The following is a 15,543-nucleotide window of genomic DNA, read 5'->3' as shown; positions in this document are numbered from 1 at the left end:
TGTTGTTGGCTGATATGGAGGAGGAGGGGGGGGGGGACATGCTCTAAAGGGATAAAATTTGCTTAGCAAATCGATATGGTGACTAACGCTTGCAATGCGTCATAGCTATAATTGTACTGCGCGGTAATTTCAGAGTAATAAGAGTTCAGTTCAGGGATCTGCTAATTTCTTCATATTGTGTTCGGCAATGGAATAGTACCGCAGTAGCATTAAGAGGTTTTTATAATTTGAACTGATATGTGCAGGTATATTGACCCCCCCCTCCCACCGCTGGCCGACGCGGACTGCAATGACAACAGTAAGCCACACGTCATACGTAAGCCTTTCTTCTTCTTCTTCTTCTTTGCTCGCCTGGCAAATACAGTCTTGGATTTCACATATTCAATTTTTCACAGTCCCAACTCCCTTGCATGGACGTGTTTTCACGTACCTTTAAAGTTTCTCCTCTCATTCATTCAGTCTATTCGCAAGCCTGAGGGTTTTCCGTGGTTTTCCCTAAGGAGCTAAGACAAATGTAGGGATGAGCCCAGAAAGAAAAGGGCATTCACTTCCTTAGACCCTGGTAACTGCTCTTTCTAGAGGAAGGAGGAGGAGAAAGAAACCCCCCCACCCCCACCGACGTGGACTGCAATGACAACAGTAAGCAACACGTTATATGTAAAGCCTTTATTATTATTATTATTATTATTATTATTATTATTATTATTATTATTATTATTATTATTTACAATGGGACTAAAGGTGGTGTAGATACACTATGTCAAATGTGCCACAATCTTTCCTGCAATAGAAAGACGAGGCGCTGGCCACTAGCAATATTTTACAACATGCTAAATATTGCAAGTATAAATTCATGGATAATTTATAGTTAGAAGAACTCAGAAAACAATATCAAGAAAACAATTCATTTTTCAATTGTGTGAAGAGCTGACAAAACCGTGGATGCAGCACCGCTTTGCACGTCCTACTTTACACCGATCTCTGCGGGCAACAATTGAAGAACATCTGAACATTGCTGTGCAACAACAATGCCAGGTAATGCAGCCAGATGGTGAACGTACTGTTTGCTATAAATGTCCTGCAAAGAAGAGGAGAATGATGACAACATTTTGTGGACTTTGCAAAAAGGGGTTCTGCAGAGAACATCGCGCTGTTGTTTGCACTAATTGTAAATAGGACAATAACATGAACGTAAAGACTTTATGACAAACTTAAAATTAAATGAACACTAATGGCTACGAAATGTGTAAAAGTTGTTAAATGTGTGATATTGAGTTGATTTCAGTTAATTAAAATGTGAGTAGTAAAAATTACGAATGCTTACCTTTAACATGAGTACAGTGATGATTACCTGTCTAGGGTTAAGTAGTCGCGTGGTGAGTTTAGGAATTCCCAGACCACCTCTAAGATTGTTTAAAATAAAGGTATTGTAATCGTACGTTTCTGTCTTTTGTCAATAGTAACGTTGACCTTTCTTTTTCGAGAAAACAAAATCTGTTGTACAGTTAAAGGTACTGAAATAGTAAGAAATTTTCTGAAATCCCCACGCGTTTGCAAGTGTAAGTCTCTGTTGTAACCTGTTGATTTACGAGAGACTGTGTGTGCTTTCGTACAGTGTTTCTAAAATGTGCAGTAACGAGTCAGAAATCATTGGAATGTAGTGTAGGTGTGTTTGTTATAACCGGGAATCAATCCGCAGTACTTGACCAATCAACTACGGGAAATATCAGAAAAATTGGCAGGAGTTAGCAAGAAAAACAAAGGTAAAATATCACGTGAACGAGCACCGATACCGAGCACTATGTACAATATACCCTAGAGAAAAAGACAAGAAAACAAAAGTCAACCGCTGCAAGTGTTACGAAGTGGTGTGTGAAACATATAATGAAGAATGTCTGCGGGAAGCGCATCTAGTGAGATAAAGGGTGAAATGGAGGATTCTGCTAAAAATAAAGAAAGGAAGAAAAATGTTTACAGTTAATACAAGTATTGTTTTCTCTTGTGGGTTTATGTTTAGTATAATAGATGTGTGTGTGTGTGTGTGTGTGTGTGTGTGTGTGTGTGTGTGTGTGAAAAAAGTGAAAAAAATAACAGGTCTGTAATAATAATAGTTAATAATTCTGTAGTTCACTGCAAAAACTGTATAGCCATAAAAGGACAGATGATAATAACGTTGTTATCTTATTCTTGCTGCTGTGTAAGCCTAAGTTTCCACGTGAGGGATAGAAGAGACATGACAACATATAGCATTACAATTTGTTTAATGTGTATAAATTTCTTTAATACTGATTTTTCTCAGAACAAGCTGTGTGAGGGTTAAAGAGTTCTTGCACTGAAGCTCAGAATTATTTATTATTATTATTATTATTATTATTATTATTATTATTATTATTATTATTATTATTATTATTATTGTGTGAAGAGTTGTATCGGAAGTGCTTTATAGACTAAATTAATAATTTCTATCTTAACTGAAATATTTACATTATATTTCACACAGTATAGTTACAGGTAGCATAAATTCAGATAATGGTTTTTATATGGGAATCTACTTCTTGTGTTTAGAGGCTACATTTATACAGAGTTAATAATTTCTCCCCTATGTAACATATTTCCATGAAATTTTATACGCATCTATGCAAAAACGAATTATGCTCGTGTAATTAGGGAATTAGGGAAAAATTAGTTTTTCTGATAATTTTTAATGTTTTAATAGAAATTATGCTCCTAAAAGATGACTAGCCTGCCATATTTTTCGCAGTTGGTAACAAAATGCTAGATTCATGGATATACTCCATAATTTAGTTGTTCATTATATGTTCAAGAAGTGTTGAATTTTTCTTGGAGAAATTAAGCTCCTTCATCCAGACTCTGAAAAGTGGCTGCTGTCGAATTCGTAAAGCGCCACCAAGAGATGAATATAACATCTAAGTTTGCAGGATGTAGCAGCTAAATTTTAAGCCGTATAGAGTTTAATATTTGATTAATGTGTGGGTAGAAGAATTGAAAGTTAACTCAGGTTTACTTGTAATGCACAGCCTGTTAAATATGTCGTAAAAAAAAAAAAAAAAAAAAAAACTAGTTGCACAAATCTCAGTAAACGTGCCAATTAAATGAATGCTAACGTATTATAGATTGCTTTTCGCGTATTAAATGAAAGTACACATCTTGTCCTATGACCTCCATAAGGGAAGGTTTAACAGTATAAAACAGCCACTGACCCCACGAACAAAAATCAACTGAAGAGCGTGACTTTAAAAAAAAAACTCATGTTTTGTCCCACCTCTTACTGATATTGATGTTTTGTATGCTGTTGTGCACAATGCCTAGCTTTTGTTTAAGCCTAGATATTACTTAAACTTCGGTTATGATGAAGTTGATTTTCTTACATAGTTTTGCGTTCTGGACAACTGTGCGCCGGCATCTCTCGGAACATCCGAGATCAGGTCCCTATCCCCTCCACCGCAAAGTCAAATAGCGTCTGTCACTTGATTTTGAATATTAAACAAACATACCATCACGGCATTTCCGTTATGGCATCTGGTGTCATCAATAAGCTACAAATAAAGGAAAGAAAGAAAGAAAGAAAGAAAGAAAGAAAGAAAGAAAGAAAGAAAGTAGCACAGTCACTGTCCTGAACAAGGTACGCAAGTATTATTTTAATTAATGCGTATCGCCTACCAGCCGCCGAAACTATTCGACAGGAGAGTGAATATCCTACACGGTCCTGTAAAAATGTTCTGAATACACTAAATGACGTGTAATTTTTTTTCTATTATTAGGACAATTGAACGTGTCATTGCTCCTGCGGGTTGCTTTGTTTCACACCACAGAGAATTCAGGTTCTCAACCCCCCGGGATTCTAGAGATAAGAGAGCGATGAGGTTAAAGGAGTAGGCGTTTGTTCGTGTTTTTGTTTTTACTTTAGAAAAATTGCGAAACGTGACGCAATAGCGATAAGTTTTATGAACAAGTTTGCTGAATCGACCAATTGAAGGTAATTTATATTTTGCTAAAGAAGAGAGGAGATTAATGAAATCAGTTATTGTAATAATCGTAGTAGATTGAAGGAATTGTTTGTATTCAAACTCCTTTTTGAAATAAGCTGCTCGGATGCTTATCAGGGTGACGGTTATAAATGTTATCGTAATACCCACCCGAGGTCACAAAGGTCACAGTCTTCCGCTTGTCCTTTCCTAAGCAGACCACGTCTGTACTATCGAAAATAATGAGTCACAGTTATAGTTTCGTGAAAGTAAAAAATGTTAGATAGGAGACAAGTAGCTACTCTTATACAATCATAATCACATTTTGTATCCAATATAGTATAAACGAGCTACATGTAAGTACTGTGTAAAGTTTCATTAAAACAATATATTATATATGAGACAAGTCACTAATTTTTGTCAAAACGCATCGTCTATAAAGGGGTAGTTTCTCCTCTTATACAGTAGTGACTATAGTGCGAAGTTTCATGGAAATATGTCACATTTTTAGTCCAGCTAGATTTGCTTTCTGGACCACTTTGAGCCTTGGCGCTTGTGATCGGTCGGACGGAGGATCACTCGTCCCGGCGGCGTTAACCCTTAATTTGGTAAATATATATAATGTGCAATATTATAGAACTGTGAAATTTTTTTTTAATTTTCCTAAGAAACTTTGTTATCCATCGTTCTATTAAAAAATTGTTTATTAACCTATAGGATACATTGCGATATTTGTCAAACAGGCTGTGGGAAAATGCTGATACGGTGAGGAATGGAAAGGGAGAAACCATTTATATTATTGAGGTGACCTTGAACTGAGGGTAGTAGGAACGAGACCTGGAGTACGGTACAACCGGCTCTTCCGAGAAATAACTAGTGGCCCTGAAAAGGGCCTTTTTGCGGGCAGGAGTACCTTTGTTAATTCAAGCCCTCTCGCCGCGGATGCGCCTAGCCAGCTGAATATCCTTGGGCATAATGGTCACGCGCTTGGCGTGGATGGCGCAAAGGTTGGTATCCTCGAAGAGACCGACGAGGTATGCCTCGCTTGCCTCCTGCAAGGCCATTACGGCTGAGCTCTGGAAACGGAGGTCGGTTTTGAAATCCTGAGCGATTTCACGCACCAAGCGCTGGAAAGGCAGCTTGCGGATGAGGAGCTCGGTGCTCTTCTGGTAACGACGGATCTCGCGAAGAGCAACTGTACCAGGGCGGTATCGATGGGGTTTCTTCACGCCTCCAGTAGCCGGTGCGCTCTTCCTAGCGGCCTTCGTTGCCAGCTGCTTTCGTGGAGCCTTGCCTCCCGTGGACTTACGCGCAGTTTGCTTCGTACGTGCCATCGCTTACTCCTTAGTCCTCGCAACCCAAGTTGACGCAATACAGTCGCCCCCGCTGCCCCCAAGAGGGGTATTTATGTCTTCGCCCGTTGAGAAGCCACGCCCCTTCCGTAATGTGATTGGTCCGCGGGTTTTAGTATATAAACCAAAAAATGACCCGCCGTCGAGATCACTTTTAACCTTCGTCACACGAGCAACATGACTGGACGCGGCAAGGGAGGCAAGGGTCTTGGCAAAGGTGGAGCGAAGCGCCACAGGAAGGTTCTCCGAGATAATATTCAGGGCATCACGAAGCCGGCCATTCGTCGTCTCGCCCGACGTGGAGGCGTAAAGCGTATCTCCGGCCTCATCTACGAGGAGACGAGAGGTGTTCTCAAGGTCTTTCTGGAGAACGTAATCCGTGACGCTGTAACATACACCGAGCACGCGAAGCGGAAGACAGTCACGGCCATGGACGTGGTATACGCCTTGAAGAGGCAGGGGAGGACTCTCTACGGGTTCGGCGGTTAGACTGCCTACACACGTCTGCTGCCGAATCCGTCGGCAAAACGGCCCTTTTCAGGGCCATAAAATCCGTCTAAAAAGGGCAGTAGTTGTCGAGATTAATTTAATTCACCTTTACTGTGTGACCACTAGCTCAACAGGCCAGTGCGGAAAACAGAACTTATTTCGTAGGGGCACTTCAGTATCAGCAAAAGACGTTGTAAGAAATGCCTCTCCGTTTTTCAAATGGGTCTGACCCCAACGCTTGGTATATCAAGTGGAAAGACCGGATTCCTCTGTGAAGCCTTGCTCCTCGGATTATGTTACCTGTTACTGTAAACTTCTGTAAGTCAATAATCACTGTCCGAAGAATTGGTGGGTAATATGACAACGCAGGTAGGCAATGCTCACCAGACCGTAACAAGGAACCGAGGGGATTGACACATACTGAACATCACATCACCACGTTTTTGCAATGCCAACTTTTAGGTCATAGGAATCCAGTGTGGTAAACACTGGGGAGAAGAGGTACACATCGCATGTCAGAACACAGGACTTCGTCCTGTCAGACAACTTCCACGTATAGCTTGCGTCATTTCGGTTCGAACGAAACGACAGAGAGAGGGGAAATTCGAACGCAAATTGTCAAAGCCTTCGATTCCTACGAGAAGGTCATGTCATCATCTCAGTATTGGGGTTCCTGCGCGTGCGGCCAATATGTGCACCAACAAACAAACGCATTAGGAACTCTATTATAACGCCGTAAGTTGTTCACCAGTTATCGATTTCTTATTCAAAATTAGTTTCATTCGTAGTATGTAGTAAAGTAAACTAGTATATTCAAACGTATATGTCTAAAACCACGATGGGCACCAAAGAAGGGGACTTGTGATTATTTTCACGATAATCTCCATTACTCTAATATGATAGAAATATATTACATAAATTTCGAAGCCAACTATGTACTTTGGCATCATCATCTAATTTAATTCGTATTGTGTTAAATTATATAATAATAATGAAACCTTTCTATATGCATCAGTATAATGTGTTATCACACAATAGCCTAGTAAATGTACAACGGTTTCAAGTACTTCAGTGCGAACCTGGGACAACGACATCGTTCAGAGCACAAAATTACAGAATGATGATATTAAATCAGCCCACCGGTATAGAGAGAGAGAGAAAGTTGACACGCGTAATGAAATTACATTACGAAGCCGTGAGAGAGGATTAACAATACTGGCTATTTCTGACTTTTGTGAGGTTAGTGGGGCCCTTAAAAGGGCCGTTTTACGGAGAAGGGGCTTAAGCCTTCTTCTCGGTTTTCTTCGGGAGGAGAACCGCCTGGATGTTGGGCAACACACCACCCTGGGCGATGGTGACGCCGGACAGGAGTTTGTTCAGCTCCTCGTCGTTGCGAATGGCGAGCTGTAAGTGACGAGGAATGATCCTAGTCTTCTTGTTGTCACGAGCTGCGTTGCCAGCCAACTCGAGAACTTCGGCCGCCAGGTACTCCATCACCGCGGCCAGGTAGACTGGCGCACCGGCACCAACTCGCTCTGCGTAATTGCCCTTACGCAAAAGACGGTGGATACGGCCTACCGGGAACTGCAACCCAGCACGGCTGGATCGAGACTTTGACTTTCCCTTCACCTTGCCTCCCTTTCCACGACCCGACATGATGCTACTCCTACTTGCAGCTGTTTAACTACAAGAACGACGCCTCGCCAAACGAACGAACGAATGAATGGGGACGAAGAAAGAATGAATGATGTTTAAAATGGCAGGCAGGGTAAGCATCCCATGCCTCCATTGGTTCCTCGACAAGCAATTCGCTAACTTTAGATCGAGGTACCCAGCTATAAGCCGTTTGCCCTCTCATCTAACAGTAGTGTATTTCCCCTGTGAATGATTTTATGAACATGTATACGCTATCAGTTGAATTGTGAATGAAATGAATGAAGTGAAGTGAGCACCATGCCTCGCAGATGTTAATGAGAGGTGGAGAGTCCAGTGCTCTGGTCAGTTCTGTCCTAGTCACGTTTTTGTAGTGGCGCTAGGGAAACTCGTAACCTGTTACCAACAAAGTGGTGGGCTACTCGTTTCCGTAGAAGCCGTCTGGCTGCCTGGTTGGCTGTGGCAAGTGTCGTGTGTCGTTTCGTAGGGTTTGTGTCAGTAGTGAGTAAAGAAATAGTGAATGTCACTATTTCGTCCTGTAGTCTGTTTAGTTGCCGGTCAATGTAGGATTCTATTTTCTGCATAGCAGAACGTAGAACCCCCTCGACCAGCTGTTCCGTAGTTGTTTTTTCTGTCTGTGGATCGTCTGTAGTGTTTGTCTTGGTTGTCGTTGTCTTAGCTGCATCCGCATAAGACAATTCGGGTTTGGGAAGTGTTGGGTTGAAAACGGACTGTGATGGTTTGGGTATAGGTTTCGGTATTGGTTTGTGGGTGTCTATGGGGACGTGCGTGGGATCGGTGGAGGTTATGAGATTAGTCCTTGGATATTTTGGACAGCGAGCTTGGCCCGTATAATGGGTGTCGCTGTTGCACGTGGCGCAATACCTAATCTGGGATAGGCGGTTGTGGTTGCACAGGTCGGGATTTTTGCCGCACTTAAAACAAGTCTTGGGCTTGTCGCAGTTTGTCCTTGTATGGCCGTATTGTGCACAGTTAAGGCACGGTCGGTGGAAGATTGTCTCGTGTGATGGCTCTACTCTGTAGTACCGTCCTGCAAGTTTAATTCCTTCTAGTAATTTGTCTGCTGTGGTGATGTCATTTGTGAAAATTCTAACTAAGTTGGTGGGTTTGTCTGTCTGTGCGGAGATAATTCTCTTAATGCGTGTGATGCCTGGATGTGTTACAGCCAGGATCTGCATTAGTTCGTCCTCAGAGATCAGCGTGTCGACATTTTTCATGACGACACTGATCTCTTTATTTCGGGTCTGTTTCTGTCTTGATTCACTAGGCGTAATGTTGATTTCTGCGGACGGACCGAAGTTGTACAGGGGAATTGCCCTAGCGAACTTCTCCGCGTCGTCAATCGTGGCGAATGTGAGTGTAGTTGTCTTGGTAGTGTGTGCCCAGAACTGTCGTGGAGTTTGAATGTCGAGTCGGTACTGTTTCATTAGTCGCTCTATGTGTAGTGGGTTGTTGCCGTTTTTTGTGTGGTTCAGTATTTTCAGTACTGTCCTTGTCTTGGTTCCTTGTGCGGTGTTAGGAGGAGTGGGAGAAGTGGGGCTTGCCGGAGTCGAACCGGATACTTTTGTGGGAATTGGTTTGCGCCTGTTGGACCGCTTCCCTTCTGAGGATTCGTGAGACGACGCCTCAGAGCTGGGAGGTGGTCCGTTGGGAGACTTCTCTGCTGTGGGTTTAGGGACAGGAGACCTCTCTGCTCTAGGTTTTGGAGCCGGCCCTTCTGAGGGCCCCTCTTGTGGAATGGAAGTAACCTCTGCCTCTTCCTCAGAAGAAGAAGAAGAAGAAGAAGATTCACTGTCCAATAGAGAGGGGGGTGGGGTGGAGGAGGGATGGGATGGGTGGCCTGGTAGTTCCCAAGGTCCGAGGAGAGTGGCGGTTGGTGGAGTTTGGTATCGGGCGTGCTTCCCGAATTGTCGTGGATGCATTAAAGTCATCTGCCGTAAGTTTTCTCGGGAGGAAAAAACGTAGGCTCTCGTGGTTTTGTTTAAAGTCAAGGTCGTTGTGGGTTTCCGTGGAGTCACTGCGTCCAGTAGGTCGGGGTCAGCGTTTGTGATCACTACTGCTCTATTAGCAGTGATCGGTGCCATGGTCTTTAGTGTATGTAAGTCGTCGATCGTCTTGGTTGGTGAAGCGCTGGACTTACCAAATGATGATGGTTGTGGTGGTGATGTGGCTTCCGGAGAGACAGGTTTTGCGGCGGCCGTCGGTTTCACCGTCTTCCGCCTCGTCTTCCGCTTCCCCGGTGGCTGGCCTCCGTCCGGCCGAGACTTGTCGACACAAGGCGGCGGCCGGCTCCCGCTGTTCATCTTCGTTGGTTGTAAGCTGGCGACTTTTACCAGTGAGTGTCTTGCTAGATTCAGCTCCCTCTCTCTGATTGATGATCTGATCTGATCTGATGATTGATCGACGCCTCGCCCACGGTAACCTTCACTTTTACGCCAACGTCAATAATCGACAGCGGACCAATCGTAAAGTCACAAACGTTTGCGCTGTTTCTATTGGCTCGCACTGGGAAGGCAGTACGGCATTGTCCCTGCGACTTAAATATTTTTCTCCCTCCGGGCTCATCATCAGACGAGCACCATGCCCCCCAAAGCTTCCGGAAAGGCTGCCAAGAAGGCCGGCAAGGCCCAGAAGAATATTTCGAAGGGCGATAAGAAGAAGAAGCGCAAGAGGAAGGAGAGCTACGCCATTTACATCTACAAGGTTCTGAAACAAGTTCACCCAGACACGGGAATCAGTTCAAAGGCTATGAGCATCATGAACAGCTTCGTTAACGACATCTTCGAGCGCATCGCCGCGGAAGCTTCGCGGCTCGCGCATTACAACAAGCGGTCGACCATCACCAGTCGGGAGATCCAGACAGCCGTCCGTCTCCTGCTACCCGGTGAGCTGGCCAAGCACGCCGTCAGTGAAGGGACCAAGGCCGTCACAAAATACACTAGTTCCAAGTAAGCGGGAGTGCTTGCTAGGGAATCAGCAACCGGCCCTTTTAAGGGCCACAAGTTATTCATAACAGAGTAGATGAATGAAGAACAACAGCGGTTCCCACCGAGTGAAAATTTAAATAATCACCCCGATAACACTTCTAGGATAGATAATACATTATAGGCAGTCCATGGGAGACTTGGATCCACGAGGCAAATTCGTTTCCTTAATAGTTTCGTACGACTTATATGAGAGCGCGGTGTCATTCCTACTCACTTGGCAGCATTAATTGTTGAGGGAAAACAACTTAGAAGGTAACTTGTCGACCGCGGGCATAATCCTTCCGCAGGCCACTACTGAGAATCTGTGGACATACGGGTAATCTATCTTTATTGAAACTCGGGTTCATAACATACGACTGATACTTTATATATCTGTCACGTAATCCATCAAGAGACAAATGTCCCCCCCCCCTAGTCAGTAGCGAGCTTCAGTCCATTCGTAGTAGCCGCCGGTGCAAGAAGTGAATTGAAGTTTGTGTGAAGTTCCGTAGTATGGCATGAAAATGATGTCGAAAATCCGACTACAGTTCCACAACCATGTGGTTGAAAGGAGGCTCCGCTGTTGAACAACAATCCACCTGTGGCTTAACTTAGAATGCCGACTAGCTGTTTTATTAATCCCGTGTCAATCCAGCAGTGTGTGACGTTGAAACGTAACCAAACTGCCGTTGATAGATAGATTTATCATCTATCCCAATGACATCCAACGAGCTTGGTAATTTAGGTACAGAGTCTAAGCAGGCAGTTTACGTGTGTGTGTGAGCGAGTGCAGGTTTTATCGAGTGCACCCCAATCCCATCGTCCTCAAGTGCCTACAGATTACGCAGTTTCATCGGCAACGGCCATACCATGTTGAAAATACCGGTTCTCGTCCGATCACCGAAGTCAAGCAACATTGGGCGTGGTCAGTACTTGGATGGGTGACCGCTTGGGAACACCACGTGCCGTTGGCGATTTTTTTTTTTACGTCACTATTTCCAGCGTGTTCTAATAAGACTTATGGGATATTATGTTCCCTTCCCTATTCCAGCTATAGCTTGGATGATGACGCCGCTGCATAATTGTAGAGTAATTGATAATTCTTAAGTACTTGCAGCTCCGTATTGAAACTTATGACTGGTAGCATATTCATATGAGACGGTTCACTTCTCTGCGTTTTCTCGAAGAAGGGAATATGTATTCAGGGGATTGTGAACGTACCTCGCGCTCTCCCTAGAAGTTAGAGACATTTTAGGTAAAGAATGTAATATACTGTACATATATGGCTAATTAAAATCCCATTAGTTACTACATTTCAGTGGGTAGTACAAATTCCATAATGAAAATATCTCTGTCCTAGTAGTTGTATCCTTTAAAGAAGCTCGTTGTTTTCCCATGATGAAGGGCAGAACTTGGTCGGTAGAAATTTAAACAGACTGCATTATCAGACCAGGCGTTATTTCAATATCAGCGTTTAGTTTAGGAAATATAGCAATAGCGGAGTTGGGAGAAGTAGTTATAGCATGTACAGTAAGTATAAACAGTTCGCTGTACTGTACAGTGAATATAAATATTTGAATGTACGATGGCAAAACATCAGACATACAGTACGTAGCTCACATATCTTAAAAAATAAATAAATAAAAATAAAGAAGACATTCTGAGGAGTGAGTGGAAAGTGCATATTATAATGAATATTTTTAACTCTCAGTTGACATTGAGAGAGAAAGCCATGCATCGGGGAACCGGTGACTGTTTTTGCGTTACCTTCTGCTATTGGCGTTGTTGGTTAGTAACGAATGAAAGAGGTAGGACGCGGAATCAAATGTCAAAAAACGATAGGGAAATAATAGTAACTGGTTGTATTTCGATCGAGCTCGGCGTGCTGATTCACCAGTGGGGTGTTTCACAAAGTTTACAATCTTTGGAAATTGTGAACTCTGTTTGTAAACTTCTGTTTCACAATCTTTGTTTGTAAAGGTGGACTGTACAAAGGAAATCAAATCTTTACGAATGAAATTTTGCGCTCTTTACAAGTGATATGTTTGTTTCACAACGAAGGAGTAATTTTACAAACGTGTAAACTAAACTTTACTAGTGAAGTTAGCACATTTTCTACAGTAGCCCTGTTGAAATAGCTTCTAATTGTGAATGAAAAAAATAAACACATATGTATAAAATCAATTTTATAGTAACAGGGTACCATTAAGAATTACACTGAAGCAGTTGTGATGTTATTGAGTAGTTCTAGCGACTCAGACGAAGATTTTGCATTTAGGCCTAACGTAGAATTTTCCGGCCACGTTCGTATCATTGTACGAATATTAATGAAAGGTTTCGAATGAATCCCGCGCTATACTTCAGAATACCGCGTTAGTTCTTATATACGAGGAACGTATTTAATAAATACTCGCACTTAAAGAAGAAAAACTTTGCACCGAAAACCAATCACTTAATAATGCAATGTCGGCATTACTTACGCAGTATTCTGAAGTCGTTCCGAATCCCATTTCGCTGTAATCTCTCCTACAAGATATGGGACATCACATGCAACATCTGAAAGGGAAAAGTGGTGCCCTAACCACAAAGCGAGAACTGCATTGGTTGCATAGTAGCTCTCAGTTCCCTGCGTTAGCAGATAAGAACGGAATTTATAAGATTACAGTGTGCAAAAGTTCACACATGGTAGTTGATGTTGTTACAAGATTGAAAAAACTCGAGGCGGGTTATTGATCACCGAATGTGCTTACTCGGGCAAAGGATTTTTATGCTCCTCCTGCTGGGTTCCCTAATGTTGGCGAGGTTATGGATGAAACAATAAAATATACTGATGGACCAGCAGAGAGCGAAGTTGATTTTAATGGATGGACATGTTAGCTGCTCTATCAACTGCATATAACTACGTGGGTCAAATCCATTATTTATCAATTATTTGAATGAATTTCGCGCTAACTTTCGTCAGTTAAGTCGTAGGCTAATTAATGCATTGGTATGCTCGACCAATTGCATGCCGCGAAACTCCGTTGTCGCCGATGTAGCAAAATCTAAATAAAATATATATAAAAAAATATAAACATGTCCATCGATAGTTCTAAAATTACAGCTACTTTACCTCTGATCCTTAGTGATTTTTGTAAACTGTCGTTGGCGATTTTGTTCAACCAATTATGCGTATTTGTAAGTTTGTTTCGCCGATTTTGTAAAGTTCGTTAAAACATACAAGTGAATAAGATTGCATTGTGAAACACAGTTAACAAGCATATGTAATATTTCCGTTGTTAATTGTATATTGTTAATTTGTAATTTGTTAGCGTTGTGAAACATGCCCCCATTTACCTTTAGAGGTAATATCTACATTAATATTTAGTTAAAATTTAAAGAAATTTTAAACGAATGGAAGCTGCATTTTAATTCACCCCAAATTACTATGTTCCCTTTCAGATTATCAGCTGTTGTTGTTGTTGTCGTTGTTGTATTGTAAGTTCTCACTTATTGTTAGCTAGCCGTACCCGTTCGCTCCGCTCCACCTGTTAGAAATAAATATAAAGTAATTACATAATTAAAATAGGACGACTGATCCATGGAACAACTTTTACAACAGCGCAAGATAATCTGCTTCGCATATTACCCAATTTTTTTTTAGCACTGCATTTATTGCATATATATTTTATGTATTTTAACACGATTCAATTGAGCATAGTTAAAATATGAATTATTAAAATAATGGATTGCCAAGCTAAAGTACTATTACTGCATACTAAATCAATACACTCTCGTTGTTCGTTAATTCTCTGAGATTAAAATGCGTGTACATAAATATTATTTTAAGAAATACAGAAAACGAATGTACAAAATAGCCTATCAAATTTTCTGTGCATAAGAAGCTATTTTAATCTTACCTGTCCTCGATTTACTCAGACGTTACTGTAATAACATTATAGCATTATGTCCATCTAGAGAAACTACAGTTTCCAATGGTGAAATAATAACTAATTATACAAATCAGTTAATTTACGAGCTTGTGATATTACTTCATACAAACACAGAAACATTCCCTGTAGGCTATGTTTAATAGCTTTCGATTGTTTGTTGATGTCCAAGGCCCCTGTTTCGATTGTTGTTGTCCAAGGCCCCTTATAGACGAAGTCATTTGTTCTTAATTCATTGCACCGTCTTAGATAGCGTTATTTTAATTTTAAAACTCATTTATCTCATTAAATATCAGTCCTATCAAAATGTTGTAAAAAAATAAAACTTAACGGAAATCATTTTTAAAGGAACATCTGTTATGTAACATTTTTTCTCAAATATCAATAATAAGCGAGATATTTCGATTTATTTAATTAAGGCCCCCTTATAACCCCCCTTTTAAATAAAGTATTTCGAATGCCATATAGCCTAAAATCTAAGTTACAACAAACTTAATTTATATTCCAGTTTTCATATAAATCGGTTCAGCCATTATCGCGTGAAAAGGTAACAAACATACAGACAGACATACAAACAAAATTTTCAAAAATGCGATTTTCGGTTTCAGGGTGGTTAATTATATATGTTAGGACCAATTACTTTTGGAAAATCGAAACTTACCAGAAAAATTTCGGCTACAGATTTATTATTAGTATAGATAGTACGAGATACGACCGCAATTTTGTACGACTAGTGTAATGAAGGAATGCAAAAAATTATTTTGGAACTTTGCAATGTTAGTCTATCATTAAAATAAAATTAAATCTTAATTCGTCCCTTTTGCAGGAGTCTTCTTCATCCAGTATGTTGTTGGCTGATATGGAGGAGGAGGGGGGGGGGACATGCTCTAAAGGGATAAAATTTGCTTAGCAAATCGATATGGTGACTAACGCTTGCAATGCGTCATAGCTATAATTGTACTGCGCGGTAATTTCAGAGTAATAAGAGTTCAGTTCAGGGATCTGCTAATTTCTTCATATTGTGTTCGGCAATGGAATAGTACCGCAGTAGCATTAAGAGGTTTTTATAATTTGAACTGATATGTGCAGGTATATTGACCCCCCCCCTCCCACCGCTGGCCGACGCGGACTGCAATGACAACAGTAA

The 15,543-nt window shown here is 41.4% G+C and overlaps 1 non-coding gene across 1 annotated transcript; it reads left to right on the top strand.

Annotated features, from left to right (window-relative positions):
• The first annotated feature begins 11,322 nt into the window (after positions 1-11,322).
• On the top strand, positions 11,323-11,441 carry LOC138693869 (5S ribosomal RNA). The gene has a single exon (XR_011330555.1). It is a non-coding gene; the product is annotated as a 5S ribosomal RNA (ribosomal RNA).
• The last annotated feature ends 4,102 nt before the right edge of the window (positions 11,442-15,543 follow it).

Source organism: Periplaneta americana, unplaced genomic scaffold, assembly GCF_040183065.1.
Source record: "Periplaneta americana isolate PAMFEO1 unplaced genomic scaffold, P.americana_PAMFEO1_priV1 scaffold_24, whole genome shotgun sequence".
In the NCBI taxonomy this organism is placed as follows: Eukaryota; Metazoa; Arthropoda; class Insecta; order Blattodea; family Blattidae; genus Periplaneta; species Periplaneta americana.
Note: the sequence above shows the minus strand (reverse complement) of the source record. Positions and strands in the feature narration are given on the sequence as shown.